This window comes from Berghia stephanieae, chromosome 7 (assembly GCF_034508935.2).
Source record: "Berghia stephanieae isolate SIO BIC M18660-M18661 chromosome 7, UCSD_Bste_1.3, whole genome shotgun sequence".
Taxonomy (NCBI): Eukaryota; Metazoa; Mollusca; class Gastropoda; order Nudibranchia; family Aeolidiidae; genus Berghia; species Berghia stephanieae.
In genome coordinates this window covers 49,022,065-49,034,564 of record NC_088366.1, presented here as the reverse complement: position 1 = coordinate 49,034,564, position 12,500 = coordinate 49,022,065, and the positions used below count along the sequence as shown (strand labels likewise).

The following is a 12,500-nucleotide window of genomic DNA, read 5'->3' as shown; positions in this document are numbered from 1 at the left end:
CGTAATATAATATCCGGTTGGTGGAAGTTGTGAATATTTTATCTAAACGCATAGCATCAATTCATATTTATAAAAAAAGGGCTTTCAATACAGTAAATTCCAGTAAAATATGATGATAATGACGATGATTACAACAACGATGACAGTGATGATGATGATGAGATGGGAGGTATGGAGGTGGTGACAATATAATTATCTTTATAATATCATTTCATAGGAATACAAATGTCCTAAGACCGGTTGTTAGACAATTCACAAAACATCAGGAAGTTGTTGAGAAGAAGGATGGGTACCCAAAGCAAAACATGAACAACAAAACAACAACGATAATAAAGCAGATCTACATAAAGAACCCCATTTGCAATGACTCGAGTCACATTGTAACTATGCAAGGTCGTTTGGTACACAAAACACACAAACATGAGGTAGAAAAGAAAATACACAAACACAAAAGGATGTCGCATGAACACAACACACATTGCGTGTCGAATTGCCGGAGCATAATAATAGCGAGACTGGTAGTGTGTCCGATTCACGCTGATAATGATAAGACCCAGAAACATAAAAGATATTTAAAAAAATTTTTTTCAAAAACAGAAAGCAAAGGCAAGAGCAAAAGGGCAGAATGACCCGGACAGGTTGAATTGCCACGGAAGGTTAAACGTTTCGAGTTTCGAGGTTAGTTTTTTTGGATAATAAACATGGCTGTGCTAAACGGCCAAACCAAGCGCGACCAATCAGCGGCGGTTGTCCTCACTCAGCTGAGCAGACGATTATGATAACCTTCAACTTCAACAATACGGAAGTCAGAAAAGTGAGCACTGACTGAGCACCAGATCGAGCTAACCGCATGTCAGTCTTCACGCAATCGAGCGTGAACCATACATCTAAGTTTTGATTGTTGTTGTGATTGTGGTTTTTGTTTATATTCTTTGTTGTTGGCTTGCTGTAATTGTTTGTCTGCTTGCGAATATCATGTTTGTGGTTCGTTTGTTGTTGGCGGTGGGGGGGGGGGGGGGGGGTTCAAATTTATGTGCGGCTGTGTAGTCTTGTGGTATGACACTCGCTCTCGGATCGGAAGGTCCTGGGTTCGAGCCTTGCTCGGCGCATAGTTGAGTCCTTTGAAAATGCTCTTTATTCACATTCTCTCACCGTACTCAAGTGTAAAATAAGTACCTGGCCGTTTACAGTGTTGCCTCTGTTCGAGAAAATCGTAATATCGCCTAACAGGCGTCATGCCATGGGTTGGACGAAAACCGGAAGATCGCTCCCATTCACATCTATAGATAGTGTGCGCTTGGCTAAGAAACTCACAACATTGCCACTCGGAAATATAACGGACAAACACACAAAACTATGTGTGATCTTGAACGTTTAAAGTCTGGTTAATACAGTTTAGTGAGAATTACTCATAAACACGGATGGCAAAAAAAATAATAGATAAATAAATAACAAGGACCTGAGTGACGTCGTCTTCTATAAGGGGGGGGGGGGGGGGTTGAGCATAAAGGGATACAGCTGTAAAAAAATATTTCTTTCTTTCAGTGGCATATAGAAGCCAACATTGCTTGTTCTGCCGTAATCTGGAAAAAACCCAAATTGGAAAATTTGGCCAGAAAACTCGTCCTTCAAATATCCATCGATTTAAATGACCCTCATCTTGGCAAAAAATCTCAAACCTGGGACTTCGCGAAGTGGTTAAAAACTAAATAATAACACAAACAGAAAATCAAATAACATATGACATTTAACACAAAACGAAACAAAGAAGAAAAAAAATTACTTGAAATGCAATGAAAATGGAGGCCACCATCAAAAAATACCAACAACTGGTTTATTGAAACTTATCAAATATTTTGAAAAAATCACAAATAACCCCCGAACTGCCATACTCTAGAAAGAAACCAAAAAAAAAAAAAAAAAAAAAAAAACATATAATTAAATTTTTTGCAAGAAAACACATCCTTCAAACATCCATCAATTAAAGGAAGTCTCAGGTTTTAGGGTTTCTGGCAAGATTAGAATCATTTTAAGCAATCGATAGAAAGTCATCTCCAATCTGCATTTGCAACGTTTTCTCTGAAAAAATCGAAAATATCAGAAATCATTTGGACAGTTTCAGAAATTATTCTGATGATTTTACTTTCAATGGATACCTACTCTGCAATTTTCAGCCAGTCACCGAGGAGTTTGTTAAGAGCATCATGCTGAACTGAGAGCACCCACAAAAATCGTGCGAACCGGGTCCTCCAACAACCCAGCTTTTGAAACCATGCATTGATTCTCTTACGCCATCAATTACTAAAATCATTCACATCTCTCTATTATCTGGCTCAGTTCCAACCCCTTTCAAGACAGCCCTAGTTAAACCACTTTTGAAATAAAAACATTGCTGGACCAAAACGAAATTGAAAAACTACTGTCGTGTTTCCAACCTTTCGTTCCTTTCGAAAAAAGTCATTCTTTTTCAACTCTTGGCACGTCTCAAATAGTATAATCCAGAAAACAGTTTCAGTCAGCATACAAGGAGCACCACAGCGGAGAGACTGCCCTTCTTCGAGTATTCAACCATCTGACTTGGAATGCAGACGAAAATAGGCTGAATAATCTCTGACTTTTGGATCCATCTGCGGCATTTGACAATATTGACCATGACACAATACTCAGCGTCTTGAGAGAATTTTTAGTATAAATGGCACAGCACTGAGCTGGTTCCGATCGTATCTTACTGACCAAAACAGCTTAAAATGGCAAATGTTAAGGGGCTTACTTTCGGAGATCACTTCTTTTTCTTAACGCATAAAAAACATTGGCGTGCTGATTGACGCTGATCTTTCAATGTCCAGTCAGTCAATAACATTATAAAAACAATGTACCTCGAAATCAGAAGAATTAGTAAAATTAGAAACCTTATCTCAACAAAAATAGCATAAGTTTTGATAAATTCCTTTCAAAATTAGACTTTTGCAATTCATGACTGATAAATGAGATTTTTTTAAAACAATCTAAATTCTCCTCAGCAACCTGCCTCCTTCAAGAGCTTCATTGGTTTCCTGTTGAGAAGCGAATAATTTATAAAATTGCTACCCTGACTTATAAATCTTTACACACTGGGTCCCTAATGTATATTAACAATCTTTTAAAGGTATATACTCCAACAAGAACCCTGATATCGATTGACGATAAGTCCAATTTGGTGAGGCCAAAGGTACTTCATGAGGTTGGCAAGAACTAAGACTACTAGCAGTGCTGCCAACCCTAGCCCATGAAAATGTGTACAACAGAGAGACAAAATGAGGAAGATAATAAAATATGGGTACAATCCAATCCTATAAAAACGATAATCAATGCTAAAATCTGATGATGAGCAATTAGAACATACATGTATATTTGATAATATTTAAATTAAGGAATAAACTTACTCTCTATAAACCATATATGTGACCTTTCACCTCAAAACGGTATTAAGTCGGGTTATTTAAGATGTTGAAAAATTAATTTATAGCCAGAAATATCAGACTTGTGATGAGTTTATATGCTTTATTGAGGAGAATGACAACCATATTCTAAGGTGCTCATGCCAACAATATATATTTTTCACCAGTTTAACATTTACTTCGGCTTTTAAGCATCTGGTTCGTTCCGACATAATATCGTTTTGAGACGATGGGTCACATATTATCCTCTTCAAACTTCAAGAATCCACTTATTATAAATCTGATATGACCCAGCCAGAAAATATTATAAATTATATTGAACTCCCTATATGAACATCCGGTTCAACAGATTAAGAGTGTATGATTGTTAAAAATGCTGAAATTAATAGGAAAAATTTTATAATCCGTACAATCCCCCCAAAAATGCGTACATTGAGCAAAAATGCGTAAGAATCTTCATTTTTTATGTGAGTTTGGCACCGCAGTACCAGTACTAGATGTGAATGAGATAAATCTTTGAAAAATTCATTCAATCAAGTAATTATATTTTGCACTCGCCCTATAAAAGTCTAAGGCAATGTAAATAAATTACGAATCTGAACCCACTTATAATTCTTCTCCTTCTTCTTACCTACATTATTATTATGGTTAAGATTATTTTTATTATTATCAATATGATTATTATCATTAATAATATGAATATTATTATTATTATCATTATTATTAATAATATGAATATTATCATTATTATCATTATTATTAATATATGAATATATATTATTATTATTATTATTATTATTATTATTATTATTATTATTATTATTATTATTATTATTATTATTATATATTATTATTATCATTATTATTATTATTATTATTATTATTATTATTATTATTATTATTATATATTATTTATTATTATTATTATTATTATATATTATTATTATTATTACTATTATTATTATTCATATGATTATTATGATTACCATTATTATTGTATTACTGTCATCATTGAAATGACGCAGTAATCTACATTCTAACACTAACACCAACCAAATTGCGTATCTTTGCACCGCTACCTACATTAAAAATTTCTGTCTGTTCTAAAGATCATAAGCATGTCAACAAAATGCTAATATAAACATTGTTTTCCCCGCTAAATTGCCATGCATCCCTCTCTTTGAGCAACCGATGAGTCAGAAACATATTACGACATTGCATTCATCTGTAAACAGCTTTTGATCTTATCTTACTCCCCTGTGTAAAAGGTTATATTTGTCATGGGACACCAAATGCTTTGAGGCCACTCTAGTGTATCAAATAGAAGGAAGGGGGGGGGGGGGGTGAAACCTGGCCAAACCAATAGAAGGTAGGGGGAGGTAAGGGGCATTTTGACCAATCCATAGAAAGGAAGGGGGGGGGGGGGGGGTGCACACTGGCGAAAACCAATAGAAGGTAGGGGGAGGGGGGGGGGGGGGGGACTTTGACTAATCCATAGAAAGGAAGAGAAGGGGAGAGGGGAAAGGGGTGCGCATTTTGGGGCATTTTCTAATATAAACTAGGTTAGCGACGACCTATATAAGATGGTGTTCTTTCACTCAAATATACTGCTAGTAAAATAACAGGGACATTGTTTTGTTTTCCCCCGTTTTTAAAAAATTCTCACCAGCACATTTTGTGAGCTGAAATCTAATAAGGGGGGGGGATGTAAAAATTATTTTTTAAATATGCAGAGATGGCATTAATTTGGTACAGCAGAGTAGAGTCGATTATCAAAATTGGCTTGGACTTGTACAAAGAATGTTGGAAACTGTTTTTAAAGGCAAAAATGTTTTTTTAAGTCAATATTTTAGGTTGGGAGTATCAATAAACGGTTTGTTGCTTTGAAAATTTAATACTACTTATGATATTGTGCTATGTTTTTTGATGTCTAGATGGATTGGCACCTGAATATTTGCAGGAACTGATTAAAAAATATAAACCCACTCGAAATTTAAGATCATCTCAGTCCCAACATCTAAAGGTTACCACCTCAAAATCCACTTTTGGTAAAAAAGCCTTTTCATCCATTGCTCCACACCTATGGAACGCACTCAGTCCTCGGACAAAGTCCTGTGAAAATTTATCATCTTTCAGGAAATGTCTGAAGACTGAGTTGTTCTGTGAGGCTTATATTTTATGAAATAGATGTTGCTTTGATATCGTTTCTGTATTCATGCTTATTATGTAGTATCGTGATTTTAAATTTTGTTTTGTTTTGATTTTTTACCATTATTATTATGTAAAGCGCCGCAGAGCACGATTGACGTGGATGTTTAGGCGCTATATAAATTCATTATTTATCATTTATCATTACTACTTACATGTTACACAATAGGGGTAGCATGGCTCAGAGGTATTGTCTTTGTTTCATACCGGAAAGTCACCTCGCCCTAGCTCAATTAGCATGCTGCACAGCAGCTAATGCCTGGGTTAATCCAGTCTTCCCTTGGAATATTCAGCAGGGATTGGGGTAGCTGGGTCTATTAGATCTGGTAGAAAGAACTTTTCCAATAGACTAGCGTCCTATCTAAAGGGTAGAAAGCAATTGTTATTGTTTGATTCACGCTATAGAAAATGGGATTAACTCCGGCTCCATGGACTCCATTATTACTATTATTGTTGACATGAGCAGTAGTAGTAGTAATAGCAGTAGTAGTAGTAGTAGTAGTAGTAGTAGTAGTAGTAGTAGTAGTAGTAGTAGTAGTGGTAGTAGTAGTAGTAGTGTAGTAGTAGTAGTAGTTAGTAGGTAATAGTAGTTAGTAGTAGTAGTAGTTTGTAGTAGTAGTAGTAGTAGTAGTATAGTAGTAGTAGTAGTAGAGTAGTAGTGGGTAGTAGTATAGTAGTAGTAGTAGTAGTAGTAGTTGTAGTGGTGGTAGTAGTAGTAGTAGTAGTAGTAGTAGTAGTAGTAGTAGTAGTAGTAGTAGTAGTAGTAGTAGTAGTAGTAGTAGTCATAAAAAGACTTTAAAGATCAGAATAATCTACTGACAAGTTAAATTACTTCAGAGCTTACAATCATAACAAATATAATTCCACCTGTGAAAGTGTGTTGTATATGTTGTTTTATTTCAACAGAAAAGAGGGACAGCTAATGTGATGTCAAAGTCAAAGAGGTGTGAACAAATAAATCAAATCATCGCCACAAAGCAGGTTGTGTATTATTATATTGAGCTTGGAAACAAAGTGTTATAACAATTATAAGATTAGATCATTATTGTGTACGAAAACATTCAGTCGAGTTCTTTGTAATTTAATTCCTCTTCTTTTCCTTTCGCTTCCCAAATTAGTTGTTGTTTTATACAGTTTTTTTTTCAGTTTGCTTTCTATTTTTTAAGGGGGGGGGGGGGGTTGGGGGTCGTCATTTATTAAACAAATTATTTGGCATTTTTTTGGGGGGGAGGGGGGGGGGGACGTTCTTCCGTCTCTTTTCGTTGTTGTTTGTGTGTGTGTGTGTGTGTGTGTGTGTGTGTGTGTGTATTTTTTGTTGGGGTTTTTTTTTTTAAGTGAAGACTTTTGCCCAACCTTTAAATTTGATTTTTTTTAAAGGGCCATAAAAATGTTGAAAATGTACCGTATGGATCATGATGACATTATGAAGCTTAGCGTAGACTGTATTCCAGATAATGTACATTAGCTCATGCTTGGTTTTCATTCTTTTCCAACGATTAAAAAAAATATACTTCATTCCCATTATGTTTGTCTTATCGGATCAATCGATGAACCTTTCAATTTCATTATTTTCATGCTTTAAAAAAATCTTCATTGCTAACCTTGTAATTACTTTATGGATTATGCCCCTTTGCCCGTTTGAAAAAGAAAACAAAACAACCAAATGAAAACAACACCTGTTAAAATGCCCGTTTCCAATATTATAACAGCTTTGAGTAAAATTTGAACATCAATTAGAGAAGCGTCACCCCCACGTACGTAAACATACGTAAATTCTTTGACTGAGCGGTCTATTGTTTGATTTCTCGCACAAAATGTTTTCGTCCTTTTGTTGTTACTCGCCGTCCCCCGATTCCACGAATCGTGCAAGGCACTTGACATGCTCGCGAGTTTTTCATCTTACGAATACAAATGGGAAACAATTAAAGTTAACGTACTTACCTCTATTGTTTGCACAGTATTAATGCAACATGCACAACTGTTTTATGAAAATCTTCCTTAACTTAATGTCTTTTGTTCAATTCGAATCAAATGCATCCAAATAAATATACAAAATCCCCTTGAGATACATTCGCCGCAAACACACACAGATAGTCGCCATTTTTTGATAATTCACTTGTTGCGGTGAAGGATGATAGTGGGGTTCTGTTTGGGGATTAGAGAGAGTGATGCAGGCATGTCGATTGTCGGCAGTGTTGGGCGTGGGGCGCGGTGACCGCCTCACTGGGATTTGGGAATGATGTGCGTGTGTGTGTGGGTGGGGGGGGGGGGGGGTTGATGTTTATTAACTAGCTAAACCAGATCCACGACACAGTGCAGGTATATCAAATGAGCATAATAGAAGCGTTGAATCTAGCTAACTGCTTTAAAGAAGTGTTTTAGTTTAGAAGAAATATTATAATAATAATATTATTGTATGGCTGTTATTATTTGACCGTCCGATGCGATAATTTTTCTCATTATTCGACCGTACGTTTGGAGTGCCATCTCCATCAATTTACAACGCTGATTTTCTTCGCAATTTGTTGAAAATCTTTTTAATTTAGTTTTCTTAATTATTAAAAGATTATCGTAATCTAGACATGATTTATCGTGTCTCAACAAAACTTTAATTATATTAAACTAATTTTTTGTGTGTGTATGTTTGCGTGTGTATGTGTGCGTATGTATGTGTGTATGTCTGTGTGTGTATGTTTATTTGCTGCAATTTTCAAAATGAAAATCCATAACTTCATTATCACGGAAAATGTTTATTTAGGGCATATCTTCATAATAATATATTTTCTCCAGCGTGGCTCAGTGGTACGGTATTTGCTTCGTACTCGAAAGCTACCGAGTTCGATCACCCGTCGCTACACTGTATGGCCTTGAGCAAGTCACCTCACCCTAGCTCAATTTGCGGCGCTGCACTGCGGCTGTAGACAAATTTCCCCAGTGGGTTAAATAAAGGGAATTTTATTATAAGATCACATGGAAACAACGCTCCCATTTCAAAAGGCAGTCGCGAATCAGGCATCACTTTTATACCGACACGACGGCAATGCCCATTCACAGAAACCCCCATCCACATCTGAGTTGAGTGGAGTTATGTGTAAATTGCCTTACCCATGGACACAAAACAACAGAATCTCATCTACACCTGAGTTGAGTGAGGTTATATATAAATTGCCTTACCCATGGACACAAAACAATGGTCCAGAGGTTTGCTATCATCATCATCATCATAATCACCATCATCATCACCATCATCATCATCATCGTCATCATCATCAAAATCATCATCATCATCACCATATCATCGTCATCACCATCATCATCATCGTCATCATCATCATCATCATCATCATCATCATCATCATCATCATCAAAATCATCATCATCATCGTCATCATCATCATCATCATCGTCATCATCCAACCTGTGGCTGTGCTTCCCGTTTTTACTTCCAGATTTACAAGAGTTATTGCCGTTACGATTGGAATCGTGTAAATCTTGTTGATTCCAGAAAAATCAATGTTGGTTGTTTATACAAGAAAGTAAATAAAGCTCTGCTTTTGGATCCAGTCTTATTTGTGACCCCTCGTCTCAAAACGGCTTTATATCGGGATGGATCAGATGCTAAAAAGTCAAATTATAGTTGAACTGGTCAAAAATATGAAACGTTGGTATTTAGCACAGTAAAATATGATATTCCTTCTCCTCTGTAAAGCTTATAAACGCAACTTAAGTCTGATGTTTCTGGCTACAAATTCCAGTTTCAGCATCTTAATCATCCCGAAGTAATACCGTTTTGAGACGAGCGAGGGGCCACATTTGCTTTGTCTATAACCAGTCACTGTCACAGTTATAGACCATTATCTATTGTGCGGCTATAATGTGGTCTAGTGGTATGACACTCGCTTTCGGATCGGAAGGTCCTCCTGGGTTCGAGCCTCGCGCTCGGCACATAGTTGTGGAGTCCTTGGAAAAGGCTCTTTACTCACATTCTCTCACCGTACTCAGGTGTAAAATGAGTACATGGCCGTTAACAACGTTGTATCTGTCCGAAAAATTGTAATATCGCCTAGCAGGCGTCATGTCCCGTCCTAAATGTTAAGTGTTGCTGTTGGACAGGGACCCCTTGTAAAGCGCTTTGAGCACGTTTAGTGGATATTGCGTTCTATAAAAGCTCAATTTAATTTATTACATCAATCCACAGTAAGATACTGAATCATATAGAGGCCAATAAAATTTTAACAGAATCACAACAAATTTAGGAAAAAATAAAAATGTCATTTGAAACACAACTAATCACAACAATCAATGACCTATCAGAAAACATAAATAAAAAATAAACTGTTGCATTTTTGTAAGACTGCAGCAAAGCTTTCGACAAAGTCCACCATCATTCATTGGTACAGAAATTATGGAGATATGGAATACGAAACAAAACATTCCAATGGATTGTGTCCTTGACTTATTGAAGACGTGTAATTGTCGTAGATGGTGAGTCATCAGAGTCAGCCCAAGTGGTGTTTGGTGTTCCTCAGGGCACAGTTATCAGCCCCCTCCTATTTTATAACTTATACGACAGCAGGAGGGAATTAAAATTAAAGTGCTCCTAAACCTTTGTTAGATCTACACCAGAATATTGACGCTCTGTCAGAAATCCAAGAAATCGATCAAATACAAAACAGAGCAGTGAAATTTATAAATCAAAACAACAAAGATGTTTTTTAAACCATGAAACTGATTTAAATCTCGAACCGCTACAACAGATAAGAAAGCGTGACAAAGCCCTAAACGATCAAGTTAAATTACCCCTCGGTGATATACACCAAAATAAGAGGAAGTCATCTAAATGTATGGTTCCCCACTCAAGAGTGGATGCCCGTTTGTATTAATTCATACCATCGACATTGAGACAGTGGAATAGTCTCACATCTCCAATGAGAGAAAAATACTGTGGTCTTGGAATCTTCAAAATTTGAACTTACAGACTTTAGAAGAAGAAGAAGAAGAAGAAGAAGAAGAAGAAGAAGAAGAAGAAGAAGAAGAAGAAGAAGAAGAAGAAGAAGAAGAAGAAGAAGAAGAAGAAGAAGAAGAAGAAGAAGAAGAAGAAGAAGAAGATTTTAAATTAAGGTCCAAAAAAACTCCTCCTTCAAATATGGATAGATTCAAATGACCTTCACCTTGGCAAAAACTCTCAAACAGGAGACTTCTCTTTCTTTCCAGAGTACATTGTGCCAAAAATGTTCATAATAAATGTGAACACGCTGCTTTGTTTACAAAAGTTGTAATTATACCCATGTGTCAAGATGAACAAACGGGCCAATCGCGGTGTTTCAAAAACTGTGAACACTTTTCACTATGTAGGTCACTTTGAGCACATTTTGCAATGTGACCAATGACCTCGAGCACACGGAAAGGTAATATAGATCATCCCCATTATGGTGGCAACACGTAACTGGAAGTTAAGCCCCCCCCCCCCCCCCCCCCCCCTCAGTAACTAGAAATGAGTAATTTTAACGTTCTGTTTAAGATATGTACGTGTCTGTGTGTGTATGTGTGTGTGTGTGTGTGTGTGTGTGTTTGTCTCAAAAAATGAACATAAAATTTAACTCAATTCTTATATTATTCACATGATCTCAACTTTTCTTTCTTTAAAAAAAAAAAATTTGCTTTTGACAAAATGGATGACAAATTCAGAATTCAGGTCTATTTATGATGGTTGATTGCTGAAAGAAAACTCTCATAAACTTATATATTAACTCATAATGATTAAAAAGGATAATAATCTATTATGAGTTTGTATATTTTTCACCCTATAATATTATCGTATAATATGAAGTCAACATTTTGAGGCTAAAATGCTATTAATCGTTTAGTCCGTGTACGGGAGAAATTATCTATTGTAAATTATAAAAAAAAACAAAAACAAAAAACAAAAACAAAAACAAAACAAAAAAACAAACCAACAAAAAAAAACAAAAAAAAAACAAAAGGGCAACGTAATATAAACAAAAACTGAATGCAATGAGTTCATTGGGTACAGAGTCATTCTACTCCAATCAATAATGATCTATGCTAAGCCAGTATTTTACTTATCATTTTTTTTTCATGTATGTTATAATAATGTTTTTAAAAATTGGGATTTTATATGGCGCAATATCAACTAAATGTGCTCAAAGCGCTTTTCAAGGGGTCCCTGGTCAACAGCAACATTTAACATGTAGGACGGGACATAACGCCTGTTAGGCGATATTACAATTTTTCGGACAAAGACAACGCTGTTAACGACCAGGTACTCATTTTACACTTGAGTACGGTGAGATAATGTGAGTAAAGAGCCTTTTCCAAGGACTCAACTATGCGCCGAGCGCGAGGCTCGAACCCAAGACCTTCCGATCGGAAAGCGAGTGTCATACCACTAGACCACATAGCCGCACATGGTTTGGATAAAAGTTACATGGATAACAGTTACATGGATAAAAGTTACGTGTAACTTATTTATAAGCACACAGGATAAAACGGTTTGTTTTGGGTGTATTTTTTAAATTTATTTATTTATATTTTTTTTTTGTTCACTGTTGTTGGGTTTTGATGTTGTGTTATTAATATTATTATTTTTGTTTTGTTTTGTTTTGTTTTTTTTGTTTTTTTTGTTTTTGTTTTTTGATTTTGTTTATTTTGTGTGGGGTTTTTGTTTCTGTTTTGGTTTCGTATTGTGTTGGTTTTATTCGTTGTTTTTTTTTTTTTTTTTTTTTTTTTTTTTTTTTGGGGGGGGGGGGGGGGGTTGTGTGTGTTTGTTTTTTTTTTGTTTTTTTATTTTGTTGGGTTTTTAAAAATATTATTTTCTTTTTCTATTGTTCTTTT

The 12,500-nt window shown here is 35.7% G+C and overlaps 2 protein-coding genes across 3 annotated transcripts in view; one reads left to right on the top strand and one right to left on the bottom strand.

Annotated features, from left to right (window-relative positions):
- LOC144977420 (uncharacterized) overlaps positions 1-7,846 on the bottom strand; it is a 241,665-nt gene extending 233,819 nt beyond the window's left edge. For both annotated transcript variants that reach the window (XM_078922612.1, XM_078922618.1), the window contains exon 1: positions 7,587-7,846. The gene's annotated coding sequence lies outside the window, so the exon portion shown is untranslated. The remainder of the gene's footprint in view (positions 1-7,586) is intronic.
- Positions 1-12,500, top strand: part of LOC144977424 (ciliary microtubule inner protein 1-like) — a 202,878-nt gene that overhangs the window by 19,623 nt on the left and 170,755 nt on the right. The window contains exon 2 of the mRNA XM_078922627.1: positions 6,552-6,626. The gene's annotated coding sequence lies outside the window, so the exon portion shown is untranslated. The remainder of the gene's footprint in view (positions 1-6,551; positions 6,627-12,500) is intronic.